A 12,562-nucleotide genomic window follows, 5' to 3' on the forward strand; every position below is an offset into this window, starting at 1 on the left:
TGAACCAAGTACAGGAAGAGGGGGGAGATTAAAGTTACCGTCCAGTCGACGACTATATCACTAGAGACGACGCATACGTTAGGAAGGAAATCGCCTGTGTCCTTTTCTAAGGAACTAGCCCAGCATAACTTAAACGACTGAGTGAATGCCCGTAAAACTGGATGTATGGATGAGGATCTGAACTGCTGTTCTCGCGAACCATTTTTATGAAGTTCAAATTTAAACTGAAGAAATGAGAATTTGTGAATACGAGTTTCTTTTTCTTTCTGTAGCGATAAAATTATCGTTCACTCGCTTTCTCATCTCCATACTGGATAGCTTCAACCAAAATTAATAGGAATATATCGCTATCGGGCACTGTATCAGAGAATGCGTATCCCTATTATTTTTTGTTCAGCATTACAGATGCTGAGCGCGTCCACTTCTAGTACACTGACGTTGCCACACGTTCACAGCGTGACGTCAGCGTCCGTAATTATTTATGGTATCGTCAATGCTTGATCAGTCCGAGAATTCGGCGTAAAAGAAGGAGACTTTTGTTTGGTCGGAAGCACCTCAGAATATTTTGATCAGAATTCACATCCATTATTGCATTTCGCAACATTTGGAACATATTTAGTAAAAGCAACAATATTCTCCAACTCATTTTAAAAACAAGGGAAATGTAGGTATTGTGTTTCTGTGGTTCTCTGAAGCATATTTTATGTTATTTTGCGCTGAACAGCAACTTCAGAAAGCAACAAACTAGCACAAGGAGAACTGCATATAGAAAATTCAGTATGTAAGAACTATCAAGCATCATGAGAACCATACATTTCTATCAGCAACCCGTCGACAGTCAGAGGTCAGCAACTAATATCTTGAAATAATAGCAGGTCTGCCGGCGGGTGTGGCCGAGCGGTTCTAGGCGCTTCAGTCTTGAACCGCGCGACCGCTGCGGTCGCAGGTTCGAATCCTGCCTCGGGCATGGATGTGTGTGATGTCCTTAGGTTAGTTAGGTTTAAGTATTTCTAAGTTCTAGGGGACTGATGACCTCAGATGTTAAGTCCCACAGTGCTCAGAGCCATTTTAGCCAATAGCAGGTCTCCTGTATTCCTGAGCGGTTGTTAAGGGCAGAAAAAAAAATTATATGCTTTTCAGAGCAGCTTCCTATACTGATGCGGTAAGATGAAAGGAGAACATTTCAAACATAATTGTCATTGCGAATCGCGACGTTCCCATAATGCTAATAACAGTGCTGTCAAAAAGTATTTTTCACTAAATCCCATAGCAACTTAACAGAAACAGTGCCATAAGTATCACTTACACGATTACGAATTCCACCTGTATCCAACTACCAGTTGTAAGTATCTCACTTCTGCTATACCAGGCATGAATAAAAACGTTTGTTCAGTATCAAGATGGGCACAAAGCAATATGGTGTCTCAAGTGGTCCTTATATCGCACTGAAAGTTTATTAGGGACCGTGCTTGTGAATCCAGTCCACCTAGGCTTTGCACGATAATTTTTACACAATTTTTGCAGGAGACAGATGCATTAAAATGTACGATTTTTAAGAAGTCAGTACTGATAAAATAGCAGATAAATACAGTTTTTCTAAAGTTATTCATAACAAAATGATGTACAAAATATTAGGAAGACCCATTGCCGAACGAGGTATTTTGTGAAGGAATGGAAAACAGAAAGTGTTACTATGAGATTATACAGTTTTGCAGGTATGACTCGCTAAATTTGAAATTATTTCTCCGTCGGGAAAACTTCAATCGCTCAAAACAAAAAAATAAAAAATAAAAAAGAGAAGCTCTGGCCGTAATTAAAGTTAACAGATTTTTAACATACTCAGAACACGATACACGAGAATTTCAGAATTTGTGCGTGTTTTTTGAAGGAGATAGAGACTTTAAAACGATTTTGCACCGCCGCGGGGAACGGAACGCTGCGGAGGCCGCCGGCGTACAGTATGTGTTATTATTATTTTTTGGCCTGCGTGCCGTACCGCCGTCCCTCAGTGTCTTATCAATTTTTTAGGAGTTTACAGTGTAAGGTTCCAATTATTCAAAACATTTCCGTATTATTTTTAAAATTAACTTGTTCTTTTAATGAAAAAAACTGTTATCGTATTTCAGCGGGTAATGAATGGTTGGTGGTACCTGATAAACTGTTGTACGAAGTCCGTTCCCGGTTTGCATGCAGCTTATTTACAAATATAATGTGACATATTTGTGAGTGTTACTCATCATATTGTACGATGCGGTTGCAGTGGCGTGCTCGACGGTGACGGTGACCAAGTGCCAAGCGGCGTTGCGCACGCTGCAGGCCTTCCCGTTCTTCAAGCCCACCTGCCTCTGCCGCGAGCCGCACGTCGACCCGGAGTGCAACTCCTTCCGGGACTTCCTCTTCGACCACCCCTGCATCTTCGTACTCAAGAAGGGTAAGTCAATGCTTACTACAGCCTGGCGTCAAAAACTGATCACGTCACCATAAATCGACAGTCACAAAGAGGGTAATACCTATATTTTAGAGCGCTAAACCTCGATTATTCGCCAGGATGGTCGTCTCATAATCCAGAATGTAGGATGATGTGCTGCGTAACACCGGTAACTCGCCATTCTTGGAATCAGTGGAGATCTAATGGAAACTACGCTCTTTATTTAGCAAGATGCTCACGAAGTAGTCAAGGAGGTGACTCGAGGGCGTGCATTGACCCAGCTGTAATGTCTGCCTCAGCAAAGCATAAGGCTGCGACAGCACGTGTTCGCCGGCCTGGCAAGCGGGCTCAGCAAGGGTGCAGCGTCACCGGCGTTGTGGATTCGAGACGCGTCAGGCTGCGACTCCGGCAGCAGGTCAGCTGCGAGGCGTAATGGAGCGCAGGCTGCGAACGCGAAGCACACCAGAGGCGCCCAGGTACAAGACAAAATCACCTTGTAGGCGGCTCCAGCTCGAGCACCAGAATCGTCGGATGTAGCAGCAGCTAGTGGACCAGCAGCCAGTGTATGACGATGCCGCACCAGTAGGTCCAAGTCGAACGGTCGACTGGTGTGGAGTATATCTCGGCGTCGGTAGCCGTAGAAGACGATCGTACTGCCAGGTCGGAGCAAGTGAAGTGTCAGGCTACGGAACGATGTAATTTAGCTCCCTACTGCAGCAGAGAAGGCGTTGCACAGTGCCGCCTGACCAATATTCCGATCCTGGCAGCAGGATTAAACACGCAACAACTCTGAGGTGACAAAAGTCATGGGATACCTCCTAATATCGTGTCGAATCCCCTTTTGCCCGGTGTAGTCAGCAATAGGACGTGACATGAACTCAACAAGTCGCTTAAAGCCCTTGCAGAAATACTGAGCAATGCTTCTTGCCTCTACAGCCATCCATAATTGCGAAATTGTTGCAGGTGCAGGATTTTGTGCACAAACTGATCTCTCGATTGTATCCTATAAATGTTCGATGGGATTCATGTCGGGCTATGTGGGTGGCCCAGTCAGTCGCCCAAACCGTTCACAATGTTCATCAAACCAATTGCGAACAGTTGTGACCCGGTGAGATGACATCATTCTTGGGGACATAAAGTCCATGAAAGGGTGCAAATGGTCTCCAAGTTAACGAACATAACCATATCCAATCAGTGTTCAGTTCAGTTTATAACACTGCAATACGTATTTACGTAGCTTATACAATCAAATACCAAGTTTGGCTTATTACGTACTAAGCCCCAACAGAACAAAGTAGTCCTGTTTCGGAAAAACCACGTATAACACTTCTGTCTGCTACTACTATACCATAGCCTCTAAGCTGAAGTTCGTATAATGAAATTCTTCTTCTTCAAGTAATTATAGTATGAAGCAGCTGAGCAGTGTTACCCTCTGAGAGGAATTTTGTCATGTTGACCGTGTTGTACCTAACAGAAGTGGCCTATCGGAAGTGAAAGTCAGAATTACGTAAATATTCAAACAGTAACACACAATAATTTACTTATCCACACTGTTCCAAGCGTAAAAAAAAAAAAAACGGTCGCTAGCCTAATTAGGCATGAGAATGAATAACATCCCTGTTTAAGAAAGTAGTTATGAGTAACCTTATCGGACGAACACAACCTATATCTTGCCACACGCGAGTGCAATGAAGTCTAACACCTGCATATGTTAACGTTAAGTTTGGAGTTGACAGCTAGAGCAGAATAAACTATTTGCATAAATATGACAGATAACGATACACACTACTATCTTCAGGGCTTAGTCAAACTGAATGGTCTTTATAACATTACTATTAATATTCACTGTAGAATCATGAATTGGACATAGGTTCAGTATTACTTTTCAAACAATTTCTTAACTGACATAAAATTTTAAATGTAGTTCACTGCAAAATTATGAACTGGTCACAAGTGTAAGTCTCCCTCAGCTAAATACTTTTCTTAAATGGAATTCACTAACAGGTTACTTCTCACTGTCTTTTGAATAAAAGAAGTTACTGTTTTCATAGGTAGTGGTCTTTCTGTTAATTGTTATTTGTCAAGAGCATAAACTATGGATCCTGTTACACTGTTAATATGCACTTTCAATTCACAAAAGAAACAAGCGCTTAGCAAGCATGAGTATATAACCGTCCACAATTGCAGTTTTCCGCTTTTACTACAGTAAGACACAAAACTGACACATTTGTAACATATAGACTCACCTTTTGCGATTTATAACAGGCAGCAATGTGATCATTTGCTAATCAAAACTTAATAAGCCTCAGTGTTAAGAACTTCTAATTTTGATGTTGGCAACAACATATTAATAATCAGTTTTAATAGAAAAATTATTTTCAGCACGCATCATTTACTTTACTTCACTCTCTTGTCCCATTATCTTTACCTTTCTTTTTACTATGTTCAAGAGGCCTTAATTAGTTGAAACACTAGGCTGTAATGTTCTTTCAATAAGGACACTCGGTAATCACTTTAGTTCAAACGGAGAGGAACCTGAGAGGTGTTATGATAAGCAAAAATATCGAGGTAGGTACATAAATTCAGTTATAAATTACCTTATATTTGAGCACACTAACACATCCAATAAGCGGATCCTTCACTGTACATTACTATAGTGTCCCATTACAGTGATTGCGCCATGTGGTGGAAATTGCATATTGGTAGGTGGATTTGCAGGTAGAATTGCTGGACTCTGTCATTTCTTGGTGGCGATGATAGATACCAATTTCAGAATAGTTTCAACTCTTTACCCATCCATCCGAGACACTGCAAAGCGTCAGGAAAAGCCTCTCTCGGAACCAGCACACTACACGACTTTTACATGCGCAGTTCACAGTTTGGTAGCTCGTCCCCGACTGACTCTAGGTTCCACCTTTACTACCTAGGCCAACCACAATTTGCGCGAGCTACACAGTTTCGTTCCCGAGGGGAACCAAAACACCTTTTACATACAAAATAACAAAGAACCCTAAGTGAAGGTCAGCAGTTTACATAACAGCAAACAAACATTTTAAATAAAACAGAACATTTGCACATATTGGTATTTCTACAAAAAATTATTTAAACAAAATTACAATTATAGACATTAAGTTTTGTCTCCCTCCAATTGAGCCAAAGAATTAAAATGACAGATACACTACATTGCATAGAATGAACACAAGTTTTGAAAAAGAAAGGAATACACAATTTTGTGCTATATATTCAATCAAACACATTTACAGAAGCTCAGTGATGTAACACAAAAGGCAATATAAATCAGTAGAGCGTTAGAGCTATGGTGTTACAAGTTGCACCAGAGGACTCAGTCCATTCCATGTAAACAAAGCCCACACCATCATGGACCAACCAACAGCTTGCACCGTACGTTGTTGACAACGTGGGTCCGTGGCTTCGTGAAGTCTACGCCACATCGGGACTCATCTGACCAGATCACGATTTTCCAGTCGTCTCGGGTCCAGCCGATATGGTCACAAGCCTACGAGAGGGGGTGCAGGCGATGCCGTACAAAAAGCAATGGCACTTCCATCGCTCTCCTGCTGCCATAGCCAATTAACGCCAAATTTCGCCGAACTGTCCTAACGGATACGTTCGTCGCAAGCCCCACATTGATTTCTGTTATTTTTTCATGGAGTGTTGCTTGTCAGTTAGCATTGACAATTCTACGCCGGCGCCGCTGCCCTCGATCGTTAAGTGAATGCCGTCGGCCACTGAGTTGTCCGTGATGAGAGGTAATACTTGAAATTTGCTAATCTCGACAAACCCTTGACACTGTGGCTCTCGGAATAGTGAATTTACTAACGATTTCCGAAATGGAATGTCCCATACGTCTAGCTGCAATTATAACTTCGCGTTCAAGTCTGTTAATTCTCGTAGTGCGGCCATAATCAAGTCGGGAACCTTTTTGCATTAGTTACCTGAGTACAAATGACAGCCTCACCAATGTGGTACCGTGCTATACCTTGTGTCCGCGGTACTACCGCCGTCTGTGTATGTGTGTATCGTTACCCTGTGAGTTTTGTCGCCACAGTGTGGCATGGTCTCGTAGCGGGTTGTGTCGTCAGCTCCAGAGGGTAATAACACGCGTACACAGAACACGCAAGGCACAGTCTGAACTGTATCGTCAAGCATTCAGGTGTCGGTCAGAGCGGTTCGCTTAGTTATCGATACGAAACTATGTCAATTAATACCCCTCTCTGTTTCTCAAAAAAAAAAAAAAAAAAAAAAAAAGTTCATTGTGTGCACACGACACAGAGCTGTACTTCAGTTCCCAGAATGAGATTTTCACTCTGCAGCGGAGTGTGCGCTGATATGAAACTTCCTGGCAGATTAAAACTGTGTGCCCGACCGAGACTCTAACTCGGGACCTTTGCCTTTCGCGGGCAAGTGCTCTACCATCTGAGCTACCGAAGCACGACTCACGGCCGGTACTCACAGCTTTACTTCTGCCAGTTTCCGTCTTCTACCTTCCAAACTTTACAGAAGCTCTCCTGCGGTTCTGTAAAGTTTTGAAGGTAGAAGACGGATACTGGCAGAAGTAAAGCTGTGAGTACCGGCCGTGAGTCGTGCTTGGGTAGCTCAGATGGTAGAGCACTTGCCCTTGTACTCCAGTTGTTTGTATAATCTCTCCCAGGATTGCTACGGTTCAAAAATGGCCAGCATTCTCGTTGACAAGTATACGTTTTACATCCTGTGCAACCATTCGCAAAACCGCATCACGTACCTTTTCAACAGAACACAACTTCTTTCCTTCCAGTAGCTCTATGAATAGTCCAGTCATGTGCAAATCACCTAGGGAATGCTTTAACGAGAATTATCAGTGCAGAAGATACCCTAATTAGTAGTCTGCGATTGCCGATACCGTTGCACGAGTCTTTGGGGTGATGCACTGGTATGTTGCAACGAAACACCTGCATAAAACAGGCTAAGTCATTCCGAGACGATTCAGGGGCGGAAATTAATTTGTGGAAAATATTAGTGCAATAGTGACCTCAAAGGCCGTGTAGCGCTCGAAGGCCACCTCTGTTTCGTTGCTGAGGTGAGTTGCTGTGTCCCTGTGTGTTTTGTTTATTTTCATTTATATAGATTTCGAATTTCATTTTGCCTCACACACAACACATTAACAGAGACATTTATGGACGTTAATGTTCCACATATTTCCGTCAAATATCTAGTATAATAAGCACCTTTGCACAGTATAACCCAGAGGAACCCCTTGGTACAATGTTGGTGCAGGAGGCTTACGCACATCATCATGGCAAGAGATTTAGTTTATACAGTGGTAGTATGTTTACAATATTAAATTGATAACTACACGGTGTAGCCGCGCGGGGTAGCCGTGCGATCTGAGGCAGCTTGCCAAGGCTCGAGCGGCTCCCCCTCTCCCCCCACCCCCCCACCCCATCCCTCTCCCCATCGCTCCCGACGGAGGTTCGAGTCCTCCCTCGGGCATGGGTGTGTGTGTTCTCCTTAGCGTAAGTTAGATATGTAAGCCTAGGAACTGAAGACCTCGGGAACACCAAGAGGACTACATACGACTGAAATGAACTTCACGCAGCAGGTTACGTACATGACCTGTAGAAATGATGAATGTTGCAGAACAGTACGTCATCTCCGATTCTTTGATGCCGATATGGTGTTATCTAAGAAGACGACGGCTTTTGGTCACGGTGTATGCTGTTGTCAAAAAATTAAGTGACAAACGTTGTTAGTTTACTCAACCGAGAGTATATATAACACTGTGGGTAAGCGCCAGACTACAAACGACAACATCCGGGCTTGAATCCGCAGTAGCTCCTGAATTTTGCCTTTCAGTTATCACTTCTTTAACCCTTGCCAATGGCTTGTTAATAAGGAAAGTGATAATTTGCGCCATGGTTTGGAGTCTTTATTAAACTGTAGGTTGCTCTAAAGTTGACTGTGTTAGTCAGTTCAACATTCGGAGAAGTGTAAGGGCATTCCATCACTAGTAAAGCACAACAACCCACAGGCTGAGGACGGCTTCACGTTTTTACTCATGCCAGTTAGTGACTATCAGGCTAAAAAACACGTAAACATCACTAAGCACTGTGACCCGTTAATTTTGGCTTACGGTTCTCCAACTACGAGACGTTGCACCCAGAATTATCACTCAGTAGTTTGAAATGGAAATCACATCTTACTCGTGTTATTTCTCAGTGCTCGACGTAAGCCCCCAACAACTTCACAGGATAGACAATACATGCAGTCGCTGCATTTTCAAAGATACGTCCTTAAGTGGTGAAGCAAATAGTGACTTTATTAACTGAATTACTTACTCAGTACACAAGGAATAGCATAGGAAATGAGCACCAGTTGGTACGGACGCATAAAACGTGCAACCGTAGCTCTGAGCTAAGATATACAAAGTATAGTATCAGTTATAATGAAACAAGGATAACTTGCCATACTGATCCAAACATAAGCAACTTGCATTGTTGCCATAAACAAAACACTTGCGTCCTCTACACAAGCCTCTAATATTGTGATAAATCTATGAACTACTCAGCTATTGTTGCGAGACATGGAGCTGTAGATAACTTAAGAAAGCCATACGCACACAGACAACAGAATGTACTCACTCTCCTCGGATACGTAGAAATACCGTGTTCCTATACTACGGCTTTTGAGTATACTGGGAATACGAGTGAGAGGGAACAGTAACGTTAGCTTATTTATTCTTGCTAAGTGTTACAAAAGACATTGGCTCTGACGGGCACGATTGTCAGCTGGGACACTCGAATAAAATGCTGCATCAATGTCACCACCGTTTTCATGGGTTTTGGAGAGGAGGAGGAAAGATGGACAAAATCAGGCTCTAAAAATCAACTCTTAGATTCTCAGACATCGGTTCAGAATGGGACCGGTAACTTTGCTGTTTGGTCCCCTCCTCCACATCAGCCAACCAACCAACATCGGTTCAGATTGTAGCATACGAATATATAAAGTTAAACAAAAGTAATATAAATGCACCGAATTCCGTTGTGACATACAATACTTTGGTTGGAGTAAATTGGAAATAATGTTGTAATCGAGATACTACTCTGCCACTATCGATGAAATGTATATTAGTCTTCTGCATAAATACGAAAATTGGGCATCTGTTAGATAACAATCAGTTTGATGTTAGGAAAGGTAAAGGCAGCAGGGAGGCACCTCTGACTTAAGAAAAATCAAGGCACGTCCATGGAATTTGTCGACTTAGGCAAAGCGTTCGGCAGTATAAAATGATAAAATAAATTCGGAAGTCTAAGAAACACTGGAGTAAGCTATGAGAAAAGACGGGCAATGTACAACATATACATAAATCAAGAGGGAACAATAACAATGGAAGACCGAGAACGAAGTGCTCGGATTGAAAGTGGTTTACGACAGGGATACAGTCAATTCACACATCGAGGAATCAATAACGTAAATAGAAGTAGTATAATTCAGGGTGAATGGGTATCAATAAGCAGGCCGGTGTGATCGAGCGGTTCTAGGTCCTTCAGTCTGGAACTGCGTGACCGCTACGCTCGCAGGTTCGAATCCTGCCTCGGGCATGGATGTGTGTGATGTCTTTAGGTTAGTTAGGTTCAAGTAGTCCTAAGTTCTAGGGGACTGATGACCTCAGATGTTAAGTCCCATAGTGATCAGAGACATTTGAACTATTTGTTATCAATAATAAGATTCGCTGATAGAATTGTCATCCTCAGTGAAAGTGACGAAGACTTACAAGACCTGTTGAATGGAATGAACAGTCTATTGAGTACAGAATGTGGATTGACAGTAAACCAAAGAAAGAGAAAATTGTGGAGGAGTAGCAGAAATGTGGTTAGCAATAAACACCAAAAGTGGTGACCACGAAGTAGATGAAGTTAAGGAATTCTGCTACCTTGGTAGCTAATCAACGTATGACGGATGAAACAAGAACGACATAAAAGACAGACTAGCACAGCCGAATATGACATTCCTGGCCAAGAGAAGTCTACTAGTTTCAAGCTTAATTCAAGGAAAAAATGGCTGAGAATGAATATTTAGAGTAGAGTATTGTATGGTAGCGAATCATGGGCTGTGGGAAGATAAGATCAGAAGAGAATAAATGCATTTGAAATGTGTTATAGAAGGATTTTGAAATTAGGTGGATTGATAAGGAATGAGATGATTCTTCGCAGAATTGGTGAAGAAAGGGACATATAGCAAACACTAACAAGAAAAAGGGACAGGATGGTAGGACATATTTTAAGTCTGCGAGTAACTTCCATGATAGTAAATGAAGCACTGAAGGGTAAAACCTGTGGGAGAAACCAGAGACTGAAATGAAGAGATTGGCTGCTGAGCGGCTACTGCTTATTATGGCTTTCAGGAGACTAAACATTCAAAGTCATCAGTCTCCTGTTCACTCCCCAGGACGGAATTACAGTACACCATCTGTCTGCATATAGCGTAAATCCTATGTGCACGCGTGAGAAAGTTTTATAAATGTTTGCGTAGCGTGTAACTGAGGCGGGACGGGGAAGTGGGTAGCAGCTCGGTATTCACCCACTGGGTTGTGAGAAATCGCCTAAAAAACCACAACCTAGTTGACCGACTCACCAGCCCTCATCGTTAATTTGTGAGGCGGATTCGGTCCGAGGCAAGCTCGCCTCTCCCAATTTTGGAAGCGGAAAGAGGTTACCACAAAGCAGGAATTCATACTGTTCTGCGACAAAGCAGTCAGAAGACTGATAAATAAAACAAATAGATCATTTAAACATTAGTAATATCCACCAATGAAATTCTCTTACTGAGAAATTATTTACACTCATTGCCTTCCACGATTTGACATTTCTGGCGTTTTGAAGCAATAGACTTGAAATCCAAACTCCTGTGAAACTCTGAAAGTAAGATACGTCAAGTTATGCGAGACTTATCGCGACTTTCAGTCGTTATTGAAATGGTATAATATAGATATTGTGATTTTGTGTTCCGTATAATGGTTTTTCAGTCCACTGTTCTTATACTGTCGATAGCACTTTTATACAATGGTTATCGCTGTTAGGTAATGTGTAAAACTTCTGCTTAAGAAACCAACTAACGCAAATATAAAAATGTGTTCGCGCAGAAACTGTTTCAAAAAGCGGGTACATCATATCTCGAACAGATTTTGAAATAGCCAGCCGCATCTGTCAGCATAAGTTCGTAAACAAGCTAATTACTAGAGAGTTAATGATGACCATTATTTTCAGAATCCGTACTGAGACCATTCTTCGCGAGCCAGTGATACAGTTCTTTCTTTAAGTTTTAAGGAAAACACAGTCACCATATGAGCAATACGTTCCATCTTAGTCCATCTTAGAGATAAGTTTATAGTGAAATGTGCGTATTTTCCGATGACTGAATAAGAATTGTACTTTCATCTACATCTACATGACTCCCCTGCAATTTACAATTAAGTGCATGGCTGAGGGTCCAACGAACTATCTTCAAACTGTTTGTTTTTCCATTTTACCACTCTACAGCAGAGCTGAAAAAACGAATACTTAAACCTTTCCGTGCGAGCTCAGATTTCTCTTATTTCATTATGATGATCATTCTCCCTGTGTAGCTGGGACCCACGAAATATTTTCATCAACATATTTGCATTGGTTCCTCTTCTATACGCATTTCACTAGATGATCCTATAGTTAATTTTGTGTGTGTTTGTTGCGTGTGTGTACGCACACGCGCCTGGTGCGCATGTTGTGTGATACTTTGTTGTGCAAGCAGCCGAGTAAACAAAGCTTCTTTTATGTCTTTTTGTAACTGCCATGTTGTTGGCATGACGTTGCTTCGTGGCCATACAGTTGCCACGCAGTACCGTAAACGAAACTCAGAAGCATATTTGCCATCCTAAAATAAAACACAACGTGAGTAGAAATACTGACATACAGTGGCCCAGTACATGCTTGGGAAACATACGTCATAAAACAGGAATACAATTATGTTAAAAACCGAAACTTAATAATTTACTATGAACAGTAATGTAAAAGTAAAATGAGGCTAACGCAGGAAATACGCGTACCTCCAAACACATCCAGTGCTAAAAAATACGCACTTGCAGTAAGTGATTAGAAAGTT

The 12,562-nt window shown here is 41.9% G+C and overlaps 1 protein-coding gene across 1 annotated transcript in view; it reads left to right on the forward strand.

Annotated features, from left to right (window-relative positions):
- Positions 1 to 2,264: 2,264 nt before the first annotated feature.
- The window catches only part of LOC126298556 (uncharacterized), a 902,811-nt gene continuing 892,513 nt past the window's right edge, over positions 2,265 to 12,562 (forward strand). Inside the window, exon 1 of the mRNA XM_049989913.1 lies at positions 2,265 to 2,431. The gene's annotated coding sequence lies outside the window, so the exon portion shown is untranslated. The remainder of the gene's footprint in view (positions 2,432 to 12,562) is intronic.

Source organism: Schistocerca gregaria, chromosome X (assembly GCF_023897955.1).
Source record: "Schistocerca gregaria isolate iqSchGreg1 chromosome X, iqSchGreg1.2, whole genome shotgun sequence".
NCBI classification, from domain to species: Eukaryota; Metazoa; Arthropoda; class Insecta; order Orthoptera; family Acrididae; genus Schistocerca; species Schistocerca gregaria.